This window comes from Aphelocoma coerulescens, chromosome 20, assembly GCF_041296385.1.
Source record: "Aphelocoma coerulescens isolate FSJ_1873_10779 chromosome 20, UR_Acoe_1.0, whole genome shotgun sequence".
NCBI lineage: Eukaryota > Metazoa > Chordata > Aves > Passeriformes > Corvidae > Aphelocoma > Aphelocoma coerulescens.
Window position 1 is genome coordinate 2,457,768 of NC_091033.1, and position 21,756 is coordinate 2,479,523.

At 52.6% G+C, this 21,756-nt stretch overlaps 1 protein-coding gene across 1 annotated transcript in view; it reads right to left on the reverse strand.

The window, feature by feature from the left end:
• The window catches only part of LOC138120838 (centrosome-associated protein CEP250-like), a 93,324-nt gene that overhangs the window by 50,118 nt on the left and 21,450 nt on the right, over nucleotides 1-21,756 (reverse strand). The window lies entirely within an intron of this gene.

Genomic DNA, 21,756 nt, shown 5'->3' on the forward strand with positions numbered 1-21,756 from the left:
CAAGATTTAATCCAACAGTCTCCAACAAACAAGGCCTCTTTCTACCTAGGAGGAGGTGCCTTTGTCATTGTCCTAGAGCTCGCCTTGCAGCAGGATGTGTGTCACAGGCTGACGTTATTTTGATGACCACTAATGTCAGCACTGCCCCAAAGACAACTGCATGGGCCCTGTGGCTTGACAGGACTTGGGCCCTTCTCCCTTCTGACTCTAATCACTTCTCTACAAACAAACATGGACTTGTGTCTCTGCAGGGAGACAAGACTTCCCAAGGCCTGAGTCAGCCTGAACTGACAGGGTGAGTGTGTCATACCAGGATGACCAGGAACCACCCCCTCGCTCCACCTGCTCTCCCAGCCTCCCACACTTGCCTGAGCTCCAGGTGACCAAGTCTCTGCTATCCCTGATCACGTGGTGGAGAACCAGGAGCAGTTTGTCCAGCTGGGATTGAGTTTCCTGATGAGCACCACTGGCCTGCTGACACTTCGTGGCCAAGGCCTCTGCTCTGTTCTCAGAGCTCTGGAGCTTCCTACGCAGCTCAGACACCTCAGCCTCCAGCACCTGCACAGAGTCCCTCAAGCTCCGTTCTCCTGCTCGGGACTCCTCCAGCTCCTGCAGCAGCTGCTTCTCTCGAGTTGCCTGGGTAGCCTCCATCTCCAGCACTGCCTTCTGCAGGGCCCGCATCTGGAAGATGGATGCACAGAGCCTCAGGGACAGGGCTGCTCCTGAGGCAGCAGAGCAGGCAGTAGAGCAAGTAACAAAGGAGAAATGACTTCAGGCAAAAAAACATGCCCAAAACAGAAGGCACAGAGCCAAGGATTCCAATGGAAACAAGTGTCCTGAAAATAGGGAAAGGGAGCCAATGGGCATCCTTGAGGCTGCAGCTCTGAACACCGGCTGAACTGGCTGCGCTGGAAGTGCCCTCCCCAGCCTGCCATAGCCACGTCTGTGTGCCCACATTGCTCGGTGCCCAGCACAGGCACCAACTCCATCTGGGACAACACTGCTAACAGAGGGATGGAGAAGCTCCAAAGGAGTCTGCTGCTGCTTCTCCTCCCACATTTCCTGCTGGGACCCAGGAGAGAACGGAGGAAAACATCGGCAGCAGACACCAGATCCAGCCTTGGCCTGTGGGTGCAGCAGCACCCCGGGGCAGAACACGGCAACAGTGGATGCTGCTGGGAGGGGAAAGCAGTTGGGGCCTCCAAGCCAAAGGTGATGATGTGTGTCCCTGGAGAAGAGGACGCCAGGGCACAGATTACCTGGGCGTTGAGCTTCAGCACTTGTCCTGTGCGGTTTGCACAGAGCTGCTCGGCCTCGCGAAGAGCAGAACGAAATTGAGACACCTGATTGTTCAGTGCCTGGTTCTTTTCTTCCAGTGTTCTGAGGCACAGGTTCTTTTCCTCCAGAGACAGAAGCAGCCTAAAAGGGAAGCATGCAACTCATTACTACACGGTATCACATTTTAGGAACTCTTAGGACTCGCACCACCTCGGGGAAAACTGCTCTGTCTGATGAGGTTTGTCTAAACAACGTGGCTGTTTGTTTGTTCCCCCTGCAGTCACAGCCCAGCATGTGCCCACTCTGCTTTTATTCATGAAAGAATGAGGAGTTCCTGCCTACATGTCCTACCTTCTTCTTGAGATGGGAATGTGAATATAGACCTAACAAAGTCTTGCCATGAAGAGATTAGGGGAGAGGAAGAGTTTTCTTCTGACTACCCAGGCTCCAAGGGGGAAAGGTTTGGTCAACATGGAAGAGACATTTCCTTGCCCCATCTTGTATGTCCAGGTAGGAGGAGCAGCACCCTACAGCCAGAGGATCTCGGGGAAGTTCCCTAAGATTTACCAGCACCCATCCTACTTCCAGCTGGAGAAACAAAGGCCGATAGCAGAAGTGGCAACAGAGCCTTGGAGCACAACCTGATGGAAGATGCAGAAACCTGCAGGCAAGCAAGAGGGCCCTGCCCTTTCTTTGTCTTCTTCTCGAAAGAAGAATCCTGTGGCACTGAAGACCGGCAGGACTTGGTCAGCTGGAGGGGCCCCGCTAACCTTGGTCTTGTCTCTTGCATTCTTTGCACAGTCAGTATTGCCTGTGACTCTGGAGGCTGGCAGGGACCCTGCTTGAGCCCCCCCAGGCACCTGGGGGCATTTTCTGAGGAACGATGCAACAGAGACATTCTTGGTTCTTGGGTGCCTTTGAGGGGAATCTGGCCTAGGTCAGCAATCAGGGCCTTGAGATGGTTCTGCCAAGCAAAGGCATCAGGATGCCAGGCTGCTCCAGATCCCAAAGGCTTCAAGTTACAGGACCCAAGGCGGAGCTGCTGGATGTGTCCAGCTCCTTACACTGCAGCTTGGGCAGTGTTAGCACACCCACCTCACAACAGAACACACCCCTAGAGGGAAAGAGCTACTCCAAAAGCCTTTGTCTTCAGAAAAACTCTAACTGAAGGCTTGAAAGAAAAGAAAATGAAACACAACATCCAGACAACCAGACGCGTCTGCACGGAGAGTTCAGAACTCTGCCACGTAGGAAATGCTGCCAGAGCCCCTGGCAGGTGCAAAGATGGCAAAGAGGGAATCCATTCCCACAAGGCAGAGTCCCACAGGCTTTCATTTACCTGGCTTTTTCCTTCTCTAGGGTGTTCAAGGAAGCCCAAAGTCCCGAATTTTGGCGTGCCACTTCTTCCCATTGACTCCTTTCCATCTCCAAGTTCTTCAGGTGCACTTGCAGCTCCTTGTTCTGATGTTCTGCCTCCTCCAGCATCTTCTGGAGCTGCTCAACCTGCAACAGCTTCTGCCTTGACTGCTTCTGGGCCTCCCTCACATCTTGCCGGGCTCTCTGAACAATCGTTGCCTGGGACTCTCTGGAGGCTGCCAGCTGAGATGTCAACTCTCCCACCTCCAGTCAAACAGAACAAAGCAGTCAGAGGCTACAGCCACAGCCTGTCACTGTCAGCCACAGCAGAGGCTGTGAGAAAAGGCAAAGGCCAACTTTCCATTTCTCCCTGTCCTCAGAGCACCAGATTCACAATGCATACGGACAACTTGTTTCAATCTCTACGTGGCCCACCAAGGGCACCTGAAAAAGCACCTCCCACACCATGGCCAGCAAGAAGAGGCCAGCAGGAATCCGTGCTGATGGTTGCTGGCCAACAGCCCAGAGGACTAGCCCAGCTGAGCAGCTGGGCAGCAGCTGAGATTCAGCAGAGCACCGAGGGTCCTTCAGAGCAGCTGCCAAGGAGCCCAGAGCACGAGGCAGCCCCAGGGACCACCCCAGCAGCTGCTGCTCTGCCATGGAAAAGCAAGAAGGGCACAGACCCCCTGCTGGATGCTGCGGTGCCACTGCTCTTTCACTCACCTGCTTTTGTAGAGCCTCCCTCTGCTCAAGGAGGAGATTCATTTCCTCTTTGATGCCTCGTAGTTCTTCCTTGTGCCTCTTCTGCGCTGCCTGGATCTCCCCCCGAGCTTCCTGCAGCTCAGCTTGCAGCTTTGCCTGGATGGTCTGGCAACAAAATGCAGAGCAACTTCCTGCGACCTGCCCTCAGGCTCAGCTTTTCCCACTTGCTCTCTCAAAATCCCATTCCTTCAGCGACTTCTTTTGGCTTCTCTACCCAGCTCTGCTTCCATTGTAAGCCTTGCTTCCCGGGCCTGAGCTCTGGAGCTTGCCAGGCTCTGTGCTGCCAGGGCCTGAAGCAGCCCTTGCCTCCTGACTCCCAGCACCTGCCTTTTGTGCCCTTGCCACTGCCCTGCACTCTGTTCCCTGCCTGCTCAGACTTACCTGCCCCTTCTCTTGCTGCTCTTTCACCTCCTGCCTGAGCTGCTGCACCTGCTGGCAGGCTTGGCTTAGCTGTCCCCGAGTTTGGAGCAGTGTCTCTGATAAAGAATTCTTCTCCTTCTGCTTTTCCAGCAGGACCTGCACAGAAGGAAAGAGCAGAGGGCTTGACACTTCCCCTGCAAACTCTGTGTGGCAAGAGGCAAAGACTGATGGGCTCACGCGCTCTCAGAGCACTCGGCTGCTGCTCCCCTGGGCCACTGTCTGCCCTGGGGGGGACACAGCTTCCCAGGAAGTGACTTAGAACACAGCCCAGGAGACATCTCTGGGTTGCTGTTCAGAAATACTCCAGGCGAGTCTTTAAAAAGATTTGTCTCTTGTCAGTGTTCCCGCTGCGCCCTCCCTGTGCCCACAAAAGAAAAGTCCTACAAACTCAGTTTGGCTATGGACACCGACCAGTACACACCAAAAGAGGACCCTTAAGAGAACAGTGAAGATCCTCCGAGGTAAGTCTTAGGAAAACAGAGCACAAGAGCAGCACAAAAATCCCAACGGAAAGCTGATGTTTCTGCCGGGCTTCCTGTGAGAGGGCTCATTCCTGGGCCCAAAGATAGCCCTGTTCACCTTTCACCTCCCCAAATTCAATGTAGAAGACATGGAGGGCATGCTCCACACAGCCCCATAGCCTGCCATCTCCCACAGCTCCAGCCTTGCAAAAAATCACACCAATTCTCCTTGTAAACTCCCTTACCAACAAAATGTCTATCAGGATCTATTCCAGTGCTGGACATTTTCAGGATGGTTGAGGAAAGCAATTTTGCTTGCTGAAGCAAGTGAAAATTCACAGGGTTTCTCCTTCTCGGACAAAACCCACATCAAAGTGTCCCCTCCTCCAGTGTGCAAAGCAGCTCTCTGCAACGAGGACATGCCTGGCAGGGAAACGGCTCTTGTGGTGAGCAGTCCTTTAGTGACTGATGGCAGTCTGGCTGATGTGGCCAAAGCAGACTCTCTTTGTGCAGCAGTTCACACCAACAATACCATTTACTTGTCTTACACAAAGAAGGTGTCTCATGGCCCTTGCTGGTATTCAAGCCTGAAGACTACACTGTGGTTTTGAGCTTTTCTCTTCAAAAGCAAAACCTCTGCTGGGTATTTGCCAAACCTACCACATACTCCAGAACTGAGACTGTCTGACAGAGACCATCAGAAACAAACCCTTCTCTCACAGCTCTCCTGTAACACCCAATCCAAACCTCCCCCGGCACACTTGGGGCCGTTTCCTCTTGTCCTGTCCCTTGTTCCCTGGGAGCAAAGACCAACCCTCACCTGGCTGCACCTTCCTGTCACAGAGAGTTGGAGAGAGCGAGAAGGTGCCCCCTGAGCCTCCTTTTCTCCAGGCTCAGCCCCCCCAGCTCCCTCAGCCACTCCTTGTCACACCTGTGCTCCAGACCCTTCCCCAGCTCCGTTCCCTCTTTTAGAGGCTCTGGGGCTGCCCAAAGGAACAAATTTTGCAGAAGCATGTAACCCTTTGCTGATGAACATGCATATGCCTGGCTAATAAATGCGTGTGCCATCTTGAGCCAGGTGTGCACAGCAGTGTCCCTCTCTTCTACTGCCAGAAACAGCATCTGGCCCGATCTGGCTGGCATAACTCCCACTCCCACAGGTGCTGCCTAGGAATAAGGTGTCCAGAGCCACGGTAACATCATGCCCCTCTTGCTCCAGCAGCTCCCTCTGAAGCTGCAATTCCTCCAGTGCCTGCCTGTTGACTTCCAGCTCCCTCTGCAGTGATGGGTCTTCTCCCTCAAGTGCAGCCAAGTCCTCCACTGTACAAGAAGGGGCAAGACAAGTTTTCAACGGAAAACCAGCCTCATTTCCAAAACCAACCTCCATCCTGTGCTGCTGCTCCGCCTTTTCCGCCTGGGCTGACGCTTCCTTCAGCTGCTTGCTGTTCTTCTGGCGCAGACTCAAGGCTCCTGGCTCCGGGATTCCAGTGCATTGCTGCAGCTTTTCCTTGGACTTCTCAAGGTTTTCACAGTCACTGCAGAGACAAGGCTCAGTCAGAAGAAGGAAGAGGCCTGAAGAGCCATCGATCCCATTTTCAGCCCTCCACAATGGAGCTGGGGGCAGTGGGCTAAGGAAGACCTTGCTCTTTCCCTCCCAAGGAAATCCTCCAGAGGCAAAGGGAAAGGAAGGCAGGATTTTGCCTTCCTTCAGTGAGAAGCAGTGGCTGGACAGGGGCTCTCAAAGAACAGAATTCAGGGAAGCAGCACGGTGAGAGGAAGGAGTCTTCTATTCCAACATCGCTGTGCATCTCCCAGGCAGCCTTGGGAGTCACAGTAGAGCATGAAAAGCCCTGACAGGACGATGCTCAAGAGCCACACTGAGGCCTACACATGGTAGGGCAGGTGAGTTCTTTGCCCAGAACACCTCTGAACTCCCAGACCTGGACGCAGATTGCCTCTGGAACGCAGGAGGAGGAGGAAGAAACACTCACCTTCTGATTTCTTCCATCACAGAGTCTATGTGCTCCCGGTGGCTACTGAGCCTCTTGCATCGCTCCTCCATTTTCTCAAAACATCGCTGTAAGTGCCCACAATTCTCTGTGGCTTCCCAAACCAATTCCAAGGGATGCTGTGCAGCAGTGGATGTCGGAGTTGAGAGGCTGTTCCTGGAGGCTGCATGCTGGGAACGGTCAGCGCCGGTGATGGAACTGGCCATGCTGTCACTGCCGTCTAACAGCACCTGAAAGCCCACATCCAGCTGTTAGTCAGGTACTCTGTTCCTATTCCAAAGTACCACTGAGATGCCTCTTCTGATTCCACAAGAACCAGTGTCCATTTGTGGAGGACCAGTTTCAAATCCGAGCCAGCTCAGCACAGTTTACTCACCTCAGGGGCTCTGGAGAAACGTCCCTGGTGAGAAAGGCCTCGAGCTCCCTGGAAGAGCACAGGGAAGAGCACACTCAGACTGCATGGCTGCCCCTGAGGCAGTCGCCTCTAAATGCTTCCCAGCCTGGAATTCCAGCTCAGCTCCTTCCTCCCCTCCTTGGGAATATTTTCAGCCCAGTAGGTTGACAGCAGCACAAACAAACATGCTGGAAGGTGTCTCATCACTTCTTAGAACACCACAAGGGGAATTGCCCAGAGCCCCATCCAACCTGGTCTTGAACACTGCCAGGGATCCAGGGGCAGCCACAGCTTCTCTGGGCAACCTGTGCCAGGGCCTCAGCAGCCTCACAGGGAAGAATTCCCTCCCAATATCCCATTAGACCCTGTCCTTTCCCTGCAGGCCCCTGGCTTAAGTCTCTCTCCAGCTCTCTTCCAGCCCCTTCATGCATTGGAAGGTCACCCTGGAACCTTCTCCAGGCTGGACAACCCCAACTCTTGCATCCTTTTCCCTTGGCACAGGTGCTCCAGCCCTTGGAGCATCTTCCTATCATCCTCGTGGCCTCCTCTGCACCACTGGGGATCATCTTGGAGATGTCTGGGAGAAACCCATTCTTGTCTCTGGGAAGCGCTCAGGCTGCGCTGTGAATTGGGCTGAGGGGAAGGCAGTGAAAGCTGCTCCCTTGTTTGTGCCCACACCCTCCAGTGGGACAAGGATGGAGGAGGAGATGTGGGTGTGCTCTGGGATGGCCAGGAGCCCCCCCATTCCCTCCCAGGCCTGTCCCCATGGCCAGCACCAAAGCTGCTGCTAGCTCTGGAACAGCCAACTGTTAATCCCTTGCTATTCCCAAAGGGAACTGTTCCCAGTGGCACAGCCCAGGCCCACCCAGGCCCCTGCTGGGCTTGGCACAAAGAGGGCAGCAGCTCTCTCACTCACCCGCCGGGTCTCCATCTGCCCCTTGGCACGAGCAGTGACCAAATGTCAGTGTCCAAAGGCCGTTGGCCTTTGCAGGGTCTAAACCCCAATGTCCAAAGGCCGTTGGCCTTTGCAGGGTCTAAACCCCAATGTCCAAAGGCCGTTGGCCTTTGCAGGGTCAAACCCCAATGTCCAAAGGCCGTTGGCCTTTGCAGGGTCAAATCCCAATCTCCAAAGGTTGTTTGACTTCGCAGGGTCTAAACCCCAATCTCCAAAGGCCGTTGGCCTTTGCAGGGTCAAACCCCAATATCCAAGGGTCGTTGGCCTTTGCAGGGTCAAGAGCACAAGATCAAAGTGCTGTTGGCAGTTGCAAGGTCAAAGCCCCAATGTTCAGGAGCTGTTGACAGTTGCCAGGGCGAAAACCCCAACATTCCATGGGCTGTTGATGGTTGCCAGGCTCCAAACCCCAACATTCCATGGGCTGTTGATGGTTGCCAGGCTCCAAACCCCAACATTCCATGGGCTGTTGATGGTTTCCAGGGTGCAAACCCCAACATTCCAGGGGCTGTTGGAGAGGCCCTCCCCTGGCTCTCCACCCATCCCAGCTCACTGCTGCCCGGCACCTGCACCAGCACCCCCACATCCCCACAGCCCAGCTGGGCAGCTGGGCAGGGACCTGGCTCATAACATGAGTTCAAAGTTGCTGGCCCAGACAGCATCAGTTTTAAGGCTCAGCATTCCTGAGACCTGCATGCTCTTTAGGGATGCGCTTAGTTCCTGAGTCACAGGAATTTGTCTGTCTCCCCTGACAAAGGGGAGGTGTAAGAAAAAGCCTCAAAAGGTTCTTGGTGCTTACAAATATTCATGGAAAGTAAAGCTCTGCATCTAGAACAGCCACATGAGGAGGAAAAATGGTGTTTCAGGGTCTTTTCAAATTCCTACAGAGAAATGCCAGGAGTTGCAGTGTTTAAGGCTCATAAAAGAGATTCAGAATCCCGAGACAGACACGAGTGCATTTTTTTCTCTGCTCTCTGTTTGGCAACATATCACTAGGTCTTCTAGGCAGAAGAAAAGTCTTGCTGCTTATTTCAAAGATTCCTCGTGTCTTGGGGTGACCTTATGATGTGTAGCCCATATCGCTGCCTATGCCCAGAAATTAATTTCTATGCCTCTAAACTGAGCACAACTTTTTCAAAGCAGTTTGCAGCTTGTTCAAGGTCACACACAGATAGCGGGTTTTTTTTCCAGCTGCGGCAGGGGAGGGAGGAGGCACCTGGCTTGCGGCTTCCCGGTCAGCTTTTGGCCAGTTGTTCAGCTTCTTTTTCTCCGGAGAGAGAGGTGAATTTTTTTTTCCTTCCCTGGAATTTCGGACTTTCTCCCTTTTCCACTGGACTGCTACAATATTAGAACACATCAGGAGGACTTTCCACCGAGCACAGAGGGCCTGGCCTTGGGCCAAGCCCCAGCTCCGAGGAGACCAATAGGAGGACTCTAACACTTTCCCAGGTTTTTTCTCCACAGCGAGAGATTTTATTGTTTAGCATTATTTTCCTTTTCCCGTGTGTTTGTTCAATAAATAGTTTTATCTCCTTCACTTTCCTTCAAGGAAAATTTATTTTTGCCCAAACCTGGTGGGGGAGGGGTGGTTGTGCCTTCTCTCAGAGGATATATTTCTAAATTTGGCCAAACCGGAACACCTCGCTAGGAACAGACCTTCCAGAACCAAATGCTTGGAAAAGCTTTGGTAGATATTTTACTCCTTCATCTTTGAGAACATTCATCTGTGTCCTAGGGAGAATTTTTGTGCCCCAGTTGACAGGAATTGGTTTCTGGCAGGGTACAAATCATCTGGGGAAGAGAAGAGCGGCACCTGCCTTCTCCAGGGCCTCTCCAGACTCTCTCCAGAGACTGACGGCCCAGGGATGTCACTGCCAAGTTCAGCTTCAGAGACCGATGCAGCTTTGAGTCTCTGCTTCCAGAACAGCAGCTTTGGGCTCCTTGAGCACAGCTGCAAAGGAGCAGGACAGCTCCCGGTGAAGGTCTGAGCTCCTGGCTGGTCCTTGCACAGCTCTCAGTGTAGTTCTGCCAGTGCTGTTGGTCTCAGGCCACCTGTGACTGCAGCAAGGACACCTGAAAGAGGCAGAAAGCCCAGCTCAGACAAGCCCACGTGGGCAGGAGCATCCGCAGCCCCACGGTACCGGCTGTGGGGGCAGACACAGCCTCCAACTCCAGCCCTCACCAACACTCTGCCCTTGGGGAAGGGGAAAGGAACAGGCTCCCACACTGCCCCTGAACGGAGCTCAGATGATCAACAAGTCCAGTTCATGGCTGGCAAACCCTTCCCTCATACAACCCTCAGCCACCACAGGTCGGGGAGAGAGAGTTCCGACAGGATTTAGGAACCCAGCTCTGATTCCCAAAGCACGCATTCGGGCCACTGACCCCTTTCTCCACAGGCTGTGCCTCAGCACGAGGGCCTCAGCTCCCCTGAGCTCCTGGAGGACTCTCCTACTTGAGCTGCTGGACAGCCAGCCCCGGCAGGAGGGGAATTTGGTGCTTGTGTTATAGCAGGTTGGCTTTCCCGGGCTGGTTACCTATATATCGATAATTAGTTGATGAATTGTTAAATAAAGTGCCTAATTAATGTACTATGAATTTAAATAGTTATAAGCTAATGAGTTAAGTGCGCGTGTGTACAGGAAGCAATGCATGGGTATAACCATTAGAGGCAGGTACAACAGGAACCTGATGGACTTTATAGAAGGATCCTTTTAGAACCATTACCCCATGAGACGATATCAGTACCCAAGACCCTGACTGGAAAAGGAGCTGACCAATGGAATGGATCCAATTAGAAATGATTGGTCAAGGATGCACCATGTTAAAAGGCAATCAGAACACCGGAAAGTGGCCAATCAGTGAGATTGAAAGCGCACCAGTCCTGGAGGTGACAGAGACAATAAAAACTGACCAAGTGCTCTGTACCAGGTTCTCTGGTGGAAACTTGTGGTCCAAAGGAGTACTCGATGTGTCACATTGTTCATTTTTCTGGCTTGTAGTGTAGGGTCTGAGCTTATCTTGGATCCTCGTTCTCAGTTGCTAATTAATAAACAAGTTAGCCTGCCAAAAGGTTTCCCACCTCGTTTATAACACTTGGGGTTTTTTGATGCCTTCTTGAAGCATTTTAGCACCCGAAGCCCCTTTCACACCGCCCCATTTTTTAATTATATGTTAAGTATAGCTTTAACTTCTTTATTCATATTTATTATGCTTCCACTTAATCTCACTTAATCCCGAGGGATTCTTAAAGGGGTTTTGGGGGTTTTCTTGGTTTTGCCACGTTTTTGTGCACAGTCCGCCTTTTCAACCCTCCATTCTTTAAATGTAACAAATATAGCCTTAAATTTTTTATACTTATACAAATTTATTCCATTTTTGTCAGTTTTGTTAAGTTTTGAAAAGGTTTTGAGGCTTTGTTGGGTCATTTCCGGTACCCACCCAGCCAATGACTGAGGGGAGTTGGGCTGAGGCGGGAACAGCTCTCGCCCCGCCCCCTGTCCCGCCCAGCCAATGACTGAGGGGAGTTGGGCTGAGGCGGGAACAGCTCTCGCCCCGCCCCCTGTCCCGCCCAGCCAATGACTGAGGGGAGTTGGGCTGAGGCGGGAACAGCTCTCGCCCCGCCCCCTGTCCCGCCCAGCCAATGACTGAGGGGAGTTGGGCTGAGGCGGGAACAGCTCTCGCCCCGCCCCCTGTCCCGCCCAGCCAATGACTGAGGGCGCTTTTCCCCGCCCGCCGGTTGGGCGGGAGCCGCTCCCCACTTGTCAGTCAATGAGGGGGGTCCGGCTGAGGCTGGAACTTCCCCCTCTCCCCCTCCCCGGCCGATCACTCCCGCCCCTCCCTGCCTCGCTGCCACTGGCCCCTTCTGACTCTGAATTTTCCCCACCTGCCCCAGTCTGGACTGGTTTATACTGCTTTATACTCCCCCCTCCCCAGGCAGAGGAGCTCCTGTGCCCCCCACCCCGCAGTGGGTAAAATTCACCTCACTAGAAGTTCGTGTCCACAAAGGAGACAGAGGAGTCCTGTAAAATTGTCTTGATTTGGAGAAAGGGAGAGAGTCTGTCAGGTGTGTGTCCAACGGGGTCTCTCCCAATTAGTTGGAGCAAGTAGCCTTCTTTTCTCCTCATTTCCTGGCCGCATTTTCTCCTCCTTCCCTTTCCCTGTTGGCTGCGGTACTTGGAAGGTACTTGGGACTTCCCGATCCACCTATCCGTGTCCCCCCTTAGTATGTGCCCCCTGTAAAACACACGATCCATGAGCATTACAATTAGCTAAATCAAATGATCTATTTTAGTAAGCTTTACTAATTGGCACGGACTGCTGCTCAGCCAAAGTCATGCTGAAGTCCTGAACTTTGGGAAGAAGAACAAAGACTTTATAGGATTATGAATATTAATATCTTTGCCTAGGGTGGATTAAAAGCTAATTAGAGCCCCCCAAACTCCCATCTCACCTCCCACAGACTCCCAGAATGTCTCCAGAGCCACCCCAAACCCCCCTGTTAGCCCCTAGAAACGCCCAAGGGACCCCCCCTGTTGGAAAACCAACCAGTTTAAAACCACTTTTTTTATATAACTTTAGCCAGGTTTCTTCACCTTTGCCCCGGGGAAGGGAACTGAAGCTTCTTTCCAGGGCATTGTTTCTCTAGGTGAGGCCTGAGATGGGCTTAGCATTTCAACAGACTGGGAGTAGCCCCAAAGAGATGAAGGCCATCGACGGAACATCAACAGAACATCAGCGGCCATCTATGAACATCTACCCCAGACTCTGCCTCTGGCAGAGTTGGAGACATCTCCTCCAGAAAAGACTGATAAGAAAATCAAGGAATGAAGATCTAATTAACATCAGAAGAGAAGAAATCTGGATTCCATAGGAGAGCAATTGCTAAGAACTACACTCACTTGGGACCAATGAACACTGACCCAATTTGTTTCTATGACTTTTGACTGTATAAAAGATCTGGAAAATCTAGTAGAAGCCATGTGTCATGGAATGATTCTCTCTGCACACCTGGGCTATGTGTGGATGAGATGATTTCTGGGGTACATCCTGGCCAGAACAATATCCTGGCCAGAATAAAGTAATGCCTTGACTCTCTAACATTAAAAATGTTGTGTGAGGGCTTTGTTTTTCCCACAGTTTTGGTGACACCCCCAGGCCACACATCCAAGGACGTGTTCTCCTTCCACCCGGGGGGGGGGGGGGTGGAGGGGGGGAGGCTCTGTGGGAGTCTTGGTGTTCTGGGGTCCCATCTAGCGTTCGGGGGGTTCCCCTGATTTTGGGGTTTCCTCTGATTTCATGCTCCCCCAGTTACATTCTCCTCCCATGTGGGGGAGCTCGGGGGTCCCAGCTTCTTTGGCAGGGGCGTCACCCTGATATTGGGGTCTTACAGCATGATTTTGGGGTGTCCCCCAATTTTAAAGCCCCCTGATTTTGGGGTCCCCCACAGGACATGTTCTCCTTGCATCTGAGGGGGTGGGCAGGTCTTGGGGATCTCCCATCTTGGGAGGTCTGGGGGATCTGGGGGTCCCATCTACTCTTGTGGGGTGTTACAAACAACTTATTGAGAGTTGGCTTTTGCCATATGTTTATGGGTTATGAATTACATTATGAGTTATAATATTAAATATTATGATATTTTCCTTGGGAAATATTAAGACAATGGTATATGTTAAAATGTTTAATGTTGTTAAAATAGTCTGGTTGTAAAGTTGTTTTTTTATAAGGGCTGCATGAGTTTGTGTGCTGTAATGTCAGTTCTGTAAGTGGGACACGCTGTTGCGAGCCAAACTTCGAAGACACAGCCATAAATGTGTGATAAATACATACTATAATATTGGCTTTCCGCAAATGTTAAAATGGATGCTATATGTATAATGTTAAAGTATTTAAATAACAATGTTAAAGTATTTAATGTTAAAGTATCGTTGTTATAAAGATACAGTTTTGCAACAATAACTAATGCCTTTATTTCTGCCATTAACTAAACTTAGACATAACAGTGAAATAGCTGATACAGTTATGCTTGCGATAATTGAACTGTCTGCTTGGTTGGATAACATCCAATGAACGGATGATGAAGACCCCTGCTACTGACATGCCAGCTATTGGCAACTGCCGTCTGCAGAAACCATCGACCAAAGCCCACCCTGGAGGTGATAATAAAAACTGACTGAAACCACAGCCAGGAAATGCGCGTGCTCTAAAAAGGCAGATCCAAGGAGGAGCCATGCTAAACAGTTCCTGGAACATGTAAACTAGTTTGGGGGGGAAGTTTGAATATGCATGATTGATTATGAATATGCATTAGGCTGATGCAATAGGACAGGTGTGTAAAGGGTGTCTCCGCAATAGCAGGTGCGCTCTTGGCTGAGTGCCAAAGCACCCAGCGCCGTGACTTTTGCTTTATTGTCTTTGTCCCCTATTGTCCTTTATTAAACTTTTAAATCCTAACAGCAGAGTGAACCTCGTTTTTCACAAAAGGAGTGGGATTCCATCCAACGAGGACCCCGACGAGCACAGCAACAGAACTGCGCCGGCTCCTAAAAGAGTGACGTGGGGTGAGACTATGCAAAACTGTACATCAGTGTGCATAAGGCTGATGCAGCCACAGGGGTATAAAAGGTAGCACCACCATTTTGTGATTGAGCCTCTGGCCCCTGGCCATGCTCCCAGCACAATCCCTTTTGCTTTGCTGAATTTTATAGTTCTCAATAAAATTTTTAATAACTCATTTCCATATTGGATCTGGGTTGTTTATAACATGGGGTTTCCCCCTGATTTGGGGGTCCTGTCCCCAGGCTGCACACCCGAGGACGTTTTCTCCTGAGCTGCTCCAGTTCCCGCTGGAGGGGGGAGGGAATCTGTGGGAGTGGTTGGGGTTTAGGGGTGGGGGGGAAGCCCCCCCCTCCCCCCCCACCAGCTACTCCATGGTCTTCCACCCTCCTCCCAAACCCTCCTCGTCTACGGGGGGGCACCAGCCCTCTACTGCCACATATAGGGGGGTGCCTGGGGAGGGTACTGGGAAGGGCTGGGAGGGGATCTAGGGGGAGATATGGGAGGAGTATGTGGGATACAGAGTCCTGGGGAGTCTAGGAGGGAGATATGGTCGGGTAGAGGGTCCGGGGGAGGTCTGGGGGGAGTTTTGTGGGGCCCTGGGATGGCTTGGGGGGTATGGGCCCTACACTGACAGGTTGGGGGGGTATCTGCCAAGTTCTGGGGTGTCTTAAGGGGGCTCTGGAGGGGTCTGGGAGGAAGATATGGGGGGTACAGAGTCCTGGGGGTCTTTGGTGGGGAGATAGGGGGGGCAGCAGCCTTCCACTGACAGGTACGGGGCATCCTGGGGGGGTCCTGGGAGGCTCTTGGGAGGTCCTGAGGGCGCTGGGGAGGAAGATATGGGGGGTACAGAGTCCCGGAGGTCTCTGGGTGGTCCTCAGCAGGGGGACATGAGGTGAGTTACGGGATCCTGCGACAGCTCTCGGGGTCTCTGGGGGCACTTATTGGGCTGCCCCTCACCTGCCCCACCCCTGCCCCACCCCTTGCTCATTCCTGCCGCACCCTTCCCCTCATCCTTCCCACCCTGTCTCACCCCTGCCTGGCCCCTGCCCTGCTCTGCCCCTCACCTGCCCCACCCCTGCCACGCTCTCTCGCCTGTGCAGGTTCAGTGTCCGGGTGAACTGCACCGACCTGTTCCATGTGGATCGGCACCACTGGACCCCCCCTGCAGGGTTCGGGTGTGGGGGGGTTCGGGAACCCCGGGAATGCGCCTTCCCCAGAGCCACCGGCACTGGGGACTCATGGTGGCCTGTGGTGAGATCCCCGGGACACCCCCAAATCCATAAGAACCCCCAGAAACCTGTGGCCTTTGGAGAGCAGCTGAGCTCTCCTTCGGGACTCTTAAGGCTTCTGGGTGCTTTTTCAGGGCTTTTTGGAGGCATTTTAGGACCAAAATTGCCTTTTCATCCTCCACATTCCAGAAATAATGCCATGTCCTGAATTTATTCAAATTCAGTCAATTTAGATCTATTTTAGTTACATTTATTAAAACTTTCCAATGTGGTTGAGGCATTTTGTGTCTTTTTGAGGTGTTTTAATGCCCAAATGATCTTTTAACCCTCCACTTTTGAAATACAACATAAATATCATCCTAAATTACTCATATTTATTCAAATTTACTCCCATTTTCATCCGTTTTGTTTAAATTCCTGACAAGAATGAGAAGTTGTCTTTACAAACTGTGGGCCTGCTGTAGATAAAGCCACATACTGAGAGGTAAAAGAAGCAATAATGAATCGTGCCGCAACCGGGCCAGGAGACACTTCAGAGACAGAGTCAGAGAAGCGGGTATTTGCTTTATTCGGCGCGCCGGGTGTGTGGGGATCGCTCCTCCAAACACACACACCTGGTGCTCTCTACAACACAGTATTAAGGGTTAAATTATGAATATTCATCACATTCCTTGGGACAGGTGTGGTTACACAAATTATTTCTCGGAAGTCATTAGCATATGGGCCACGCATGCGCTGTGTGTCCTGGTGGTCGCGCTGAGGAAGGCCTCTCCTCTTCCTCGGGGGTCTTTCTGATGGAGGCCAGTAGTCATCCTCGCAGTGAACTTTTTCACTTTTCTCCCTGGGCATGCGTAGTCCTTTGAGGGATGATTCAGCAATCTCTGAGATGATCTTTGTCCCCTCTATCTTGACAAGATTAGGGTGAATTCGGCTTCTCAGGCTTTGTAATGAACATCTTCCGTCTGAACTAACATTGCTGTCTCCCAATAGTTAACTTGTGCTTACATGAGTTAGTTATTGACTGCCCCTTCTTCAATAAGAGGAACCAAAAATTCCATAGGAATTCCACTAATTGACAGGGAGTGTTACTCACTCAAGACTGCCTTAAATCCCTGGACTTAGAGAAAAAGAACAGAAACACAAGGCAAAAGAAAACAGGGGGGAGGGGGGGAGAGGGAAGGGGAGAGTACACATTGGAAGGGGGTATGTTACTAGGCAATTCGGGAAGTCTGTACCTCTCAAGTACCTCAGCCAACGGGGAAAGACAGAGGGAAATGTGGCCGGGAAATTAGGATAAAAAGAAGGCTGGATCCTCCAACAACTTGAGAGACCCCACAGGAAATGACCATGATCGCTCCCTTTATGTGAATAAAGTAACAGGATTTCTCTGTCTCCTTTTTGGACATAAACCTCCGGTGGTTTTGGGTTAGTTTTCCTGACATTCCGAAGGGGTTTGGGGTCTTTTCTGGGTCCTTCTGAAGCGTCCCGTCCTGTCGTGACTCCGCCCAGCCAACCCCTGAGGGGACGTTTTGCTGAGGCGGGGACGGCTGGTGCACACCCACGCCCTCCCCTCGCACAGCCAACCCCTGTGGGGAGTTTTCCCCGAGCGCGGTTTCGGCAGGAGCCGCCCCTCCCTTCTCAAGCAAATCGGTGCGGAGGGGGGACCGTGCGACGGCAGCTGAAGCGCTTGGGAGCCTCCGAAACGGCGGGCGGGCCCCCCCCAGGCCGCCCAATGTTCCTCCCCTCTCCCTCTCTTGCCGCCATTCCCCCCCCGCCCCAGCCCGTCCCTCACGGCCACCGCACTCTGATTGGTCGTCGCCGTGAGGCGCGCTGCGCTCCCATTGGTTCAGCCCTTCCCGAGCCACGCTGATTGGCGTTAGCCGCCCCTGCTGCCGCGCTTCTTCTGTTGCCGCGGGCAGCCGCGCGCTGATTGGCCGGCGGGTGAAGAAAGGGGCGGGGCAGAGCGATCAGGGCAATCCCAAGCACAGGCTCGGGCTGGGCGGAGAATGGATCGAGAGTCGCCCTGTGGAGAAGGACTTGGGGGTGTTGGTGCATAAAAAGCTCAACGTGCCCCAGCCCCTTGCACTGTCACCCAGAAACCCCCAATGTCCTGGACTGACCTCACAGCGTGGGCAGCAGGGGACAGGGGGATTCTGCCCCTCTGCCCTGCTTGGGTGAGATCCCACCTGCAGAGCTGCCTCCAGCCCTGGGGTCCAGCATCAGAAGGATGTGGAGCTGCTGGAGTGAGTTCAGAGAGGCTGCAGAGATGCTCCAAGGGCTGGAGCCCCTCTGCTCCGAGCCGGGCTGGGAGAGCTGCGGGTGTTCAGCCTGGAGAAGAGAAGGCTCCGGGGAGACCTTAGAGCCATTTCCAGTGCCTAAAGGGGCTCCAGGAGAGCGGGGAGTGGGCCTGGAATGCCAGGACAAGGGGAATGGCTTTCCATTCCAGAGGGCAGGGTTAGAAGAAGTTCTTCCTTGGGAGGGTGGGGAGGCCCTGGCACAGGGTGCCCAGAGAAGCTGTGGCTGCCCCATGCCTGGAAGTGTCCAAGGCCAGGTTGGAGGGGCCTTGGAGCAACCTGGTCTGGAGGCAGATGTCCCTGCCCACGGCCAGGGGTGGCATAGGATGAGCTTTGAGGTCCCTCCATCCCAGACCAGTCGGGGATTCTATGCTGAGGAGAAACATCACGCTAGGGATGGCGAATCCAGGGGGTGCCAAGCTGCCACGGCATCATGTCCATTGGGTGGTCCCTGACAAGGCCAAAGGGCAGCTCCTGAGGAGACCAGGTCATCCAGTTGGGCCAAGACTGCAAAAGTGGGATGCCATCACTCGGTGCTGAAGGCTCACTGCCAGGTGCCCTGACCCTTGAGCAGCTGTAGAAAGCGGAGGCTTATGTGCCTTCAAGGCAGGGTAGCCTGAGCACACGGCTTCTGTCTCTCCTGCCTGTGGGTCTCCCCTGTCTGGGCAAGGGATGCAAGCTGAGCTGAGGCTGGACGTGACATCAGTGCGTGACACATCCGTCAGCCTCAGGGACCATAGAAATGGGGGCTGGCTCCAGATGCATCTTCTCCAGAAGATGCATCGCTGCCACTCACTGTGACAGACAACATGGAGAATAGAAATTTTCGGTTGCAAAATAGAGCTTAAAGACTAACTAGCAAATTAGATAAAAGAATGTAAAAGTAGACACACAGGATGCTAAACAGAGCTGAAAGCAGTGGACAAACAGATAATAAGGAACCTAAGTGGGTTTTGTGACAAAGTTATGTAACAAGAAACACCAGTGCATGCCCTAAGAGAAGTTCAAGGCAAGGTCACTTCCAATTTTGGGGGCTCTCAGCGAATACGACCACCAGAGACCCCTTTAGACAACCCTCTAAGACCATAAAAGGACTTCCAGTAAGGGGCAGAGGTGGGTAAATTAGTTCTAGGAAAGTAATGTTTATGTATTAGCCCGGAAGCACCTTGTAATGAATGTGTATGATCCTGACGGAATAAACACCCGGTGTAAAGTTTCATGACACACATCTGCTTAGAGGAGACATCCTCTGCATGTAAATATTAGTTGTTAATCAACAGTAATACCGGCTCCAGGGAGGATCAGTGAGTGGTGTCACCACAGCCTGGCCACTTCCTGCACCTGATCCAGCAGTACTGAGCCCGCTGGCTCGGGCAGTTTTCCATTCACTTGGCCGCTCACTCGGTCCGTACCTCACCAGTCCGGCTGTAAGGAGACTGTGTGGCTGTTGAATGGTTTGCAGTGTCAGCAAAACCCTCCCTGGTCCCCCATTATTCACAGAGTCCATCAGGTCGGCCAGCCATGATTTCCCCCGTGGTAAATCTGTGCTGGCTCTTCCCAGTGCCCTTCCCTCGCAGTTGCTTGAAAGGGTGTCCAGGACCATTTGCTCCATCACCTTCCCAGGGATTCCAAAGGAGCTGATTAGCCTGTAGTTCTTCAGATCCTCTTCTGTGCCCATCTTTAAGACTGGTGTAACACTCTTTGCTGTTCTCAGGAACCTCCTTCAATGGCCAGGCTTTTTTGAAGATGACAGACAGCTCCTGTAGCTTCCTCTGGTCCTCAGACCTGGTGGATGCCTGGCTCAAGAGCTCCCTGACTATTCTCCCCCTCCCCTACTGCTTCCACAGCAATGTCTGTTCACTCCTTCTGGATAACTTGATTCTTCTTCCACAATTTTTTCTTCCACATTCCTCCTTTCTGAGATGAGGTTGATCACAAGTTCCCCGCTCAGTTGATCTCCTGTCAGCCAGGGCTGTGATTCTGCTTTTCACCTTGCTAAGTTACCTTATTCTAAACTAGGACCTCAACCCCTGACCTTCTCATCCTCAGCCAGTTCTTGAGTGTTTCCAGGATCAAGAATTCCTCCCACTGGGAGGGTGGCCGAGCACTGCTGCAGGTGCCCAGGGAGGTGGTGGAGTCTCCATCCCTGGAGAGATTCAAAAGCCGCCTGGACACATCCTGGGCAGCCAGCTCTGGGTGGCCCTGATGGAGCAGGGGGCTGGGCAAGGTGACCTCCAGAGGTGCCTCCAGCCTCCCCCAGCCTGAGATTCTGTGACTCGGAGAAAAAACAGGTTGCAGTTTCCTAAGGACAAATGCAAAAGCTCCACATGTGGCAGGATTCTCCTGCCCTCACCAAAGTGGTTCATGTCACGTGTCTCCCATCTGCAGATTCCTCCCTGGAGTGAGGATGCCCCTCAAGGTCACTCCTTGAGGCTGACAGAAATATTTGCCCACGGTCATTGGTTTGGGTGAGAAGCATCAATCTTTAATTATTAATTGGTTTTGCTGGCTTGAATATAACTGCTTCCATGTTGCTTCAAATATAATGCACTCTACCGGAAGTTATAGTTCTCTGTACTGGGTAGTCAATAACTCTGATAAAGGTCTTTTTGTGTAGTCGTAATAAACACTTTATTTTTCTATAAATATATCCTTCATCCTATGGAACACAGTTGTATAAAGGTTCAATTACACCTATTATCCTACAATCCTACAATTACACCTGCAATCCTTTAAACATAAACTATGGACAAAATCTGAGGCTACGACTGCATGCAGCTGCACCCTGTCTCCTCTCTGACAAGCCTAGGAAGTAAGGAGGTCCTTGTGACTCAACGAGAGCATCTCCTGCCTGCTCCCTGCACAGCTCTCCAGGGGTTCCTGCCGGTCTCGGGCCAGCTGTGACTGCAGCAAGGACACCTGAAAGAGGCAGAAAGCCCAGCTCAGACAAGCCCACGTGGGCAGGAGCATCCGCAGCCCCACGGTACCGGCTGTGGGGGCAGACACAGCCTCCAACTCCAGCCCTCACCAACACTCTGCCCTTGGGGAAGGGGAAAGGAACAGGCTCCCACACTGCCCCTGAACGGAGCTCAGATGATCAACAAGTCCAGTTCATGGCTGGCAAACCCTTCCCTCATACAACCCTCAGCCACCACAGGTCTGGGAGAGAGAGTTCCGACAGGATTTAGCAACCCAGCTCTGATTCCCAAAGCACGCATTCTGGCCACTGACCCCTTTCTCCACAGGCTGTGCCTCAGCACGGGGGCTGCAGCTCCCCTGAGCTACTGGAGGACTCTTGTCTTTCAGAGGTTGATGCATTTTTCTGGTCAGACTGGGAGACAGGCAATGTAAAGTAGTCTGGGGGGAACACTCTCCTAAAAGTTCTGATTCTCCTCCCTTCATGTTCATCCTGCACCTTGGATGGGAGAAAGGGTCACAGAAACCTGTCAGCAACCATGGGGCAAAAGGACCTCTGGACATCAAGGCAAGGAGATCTCTGCTCACAGACCCTCAATTGCACCAGACAGCACTGGGGGCAAAGAGCTCTCGCTGGGGGCTGTGCAGGAGAGGCCAGTGTGTGTCCGGGGACACGGGGCCAGGGAGGGAGGCAGCGGAGTGAAGGTGCCTTTGTGAAAGCCATGGGCTGCCACAACAGAGAGAACAAACAAAGGGGTGTGCCCACAGCAGGGACAGGGAGAGGCAAGGAAACAAGCAGAGGACTCCAAAGCACTGCCTGGGCACACGAGTCATGATCCAGAGGAGCCTGAGGCTCTGCAGAGGCAGTGAAAGCCCACTTTACCTCAAAAGTTCTCCTGAGCTCACGCTTCTCTGGCTTGTCTTTTGCTGCTGCTGCAACCTGGTCCCGCACACATTCCACACCCCTCCTGGAGTGCTCAGACAGCCGCTTGCCCTCTGCTCCAACAGCCTGCTGGGTGTTCAGAGAGGAGATGATTCCCTTATTTCAAACACCACAAGAGCTGTCCCTCAGAAATCTCCATCTCGGGAAGCATCCTCAAAGCTCCAGCAGTGCAGCTGCTCTTCAG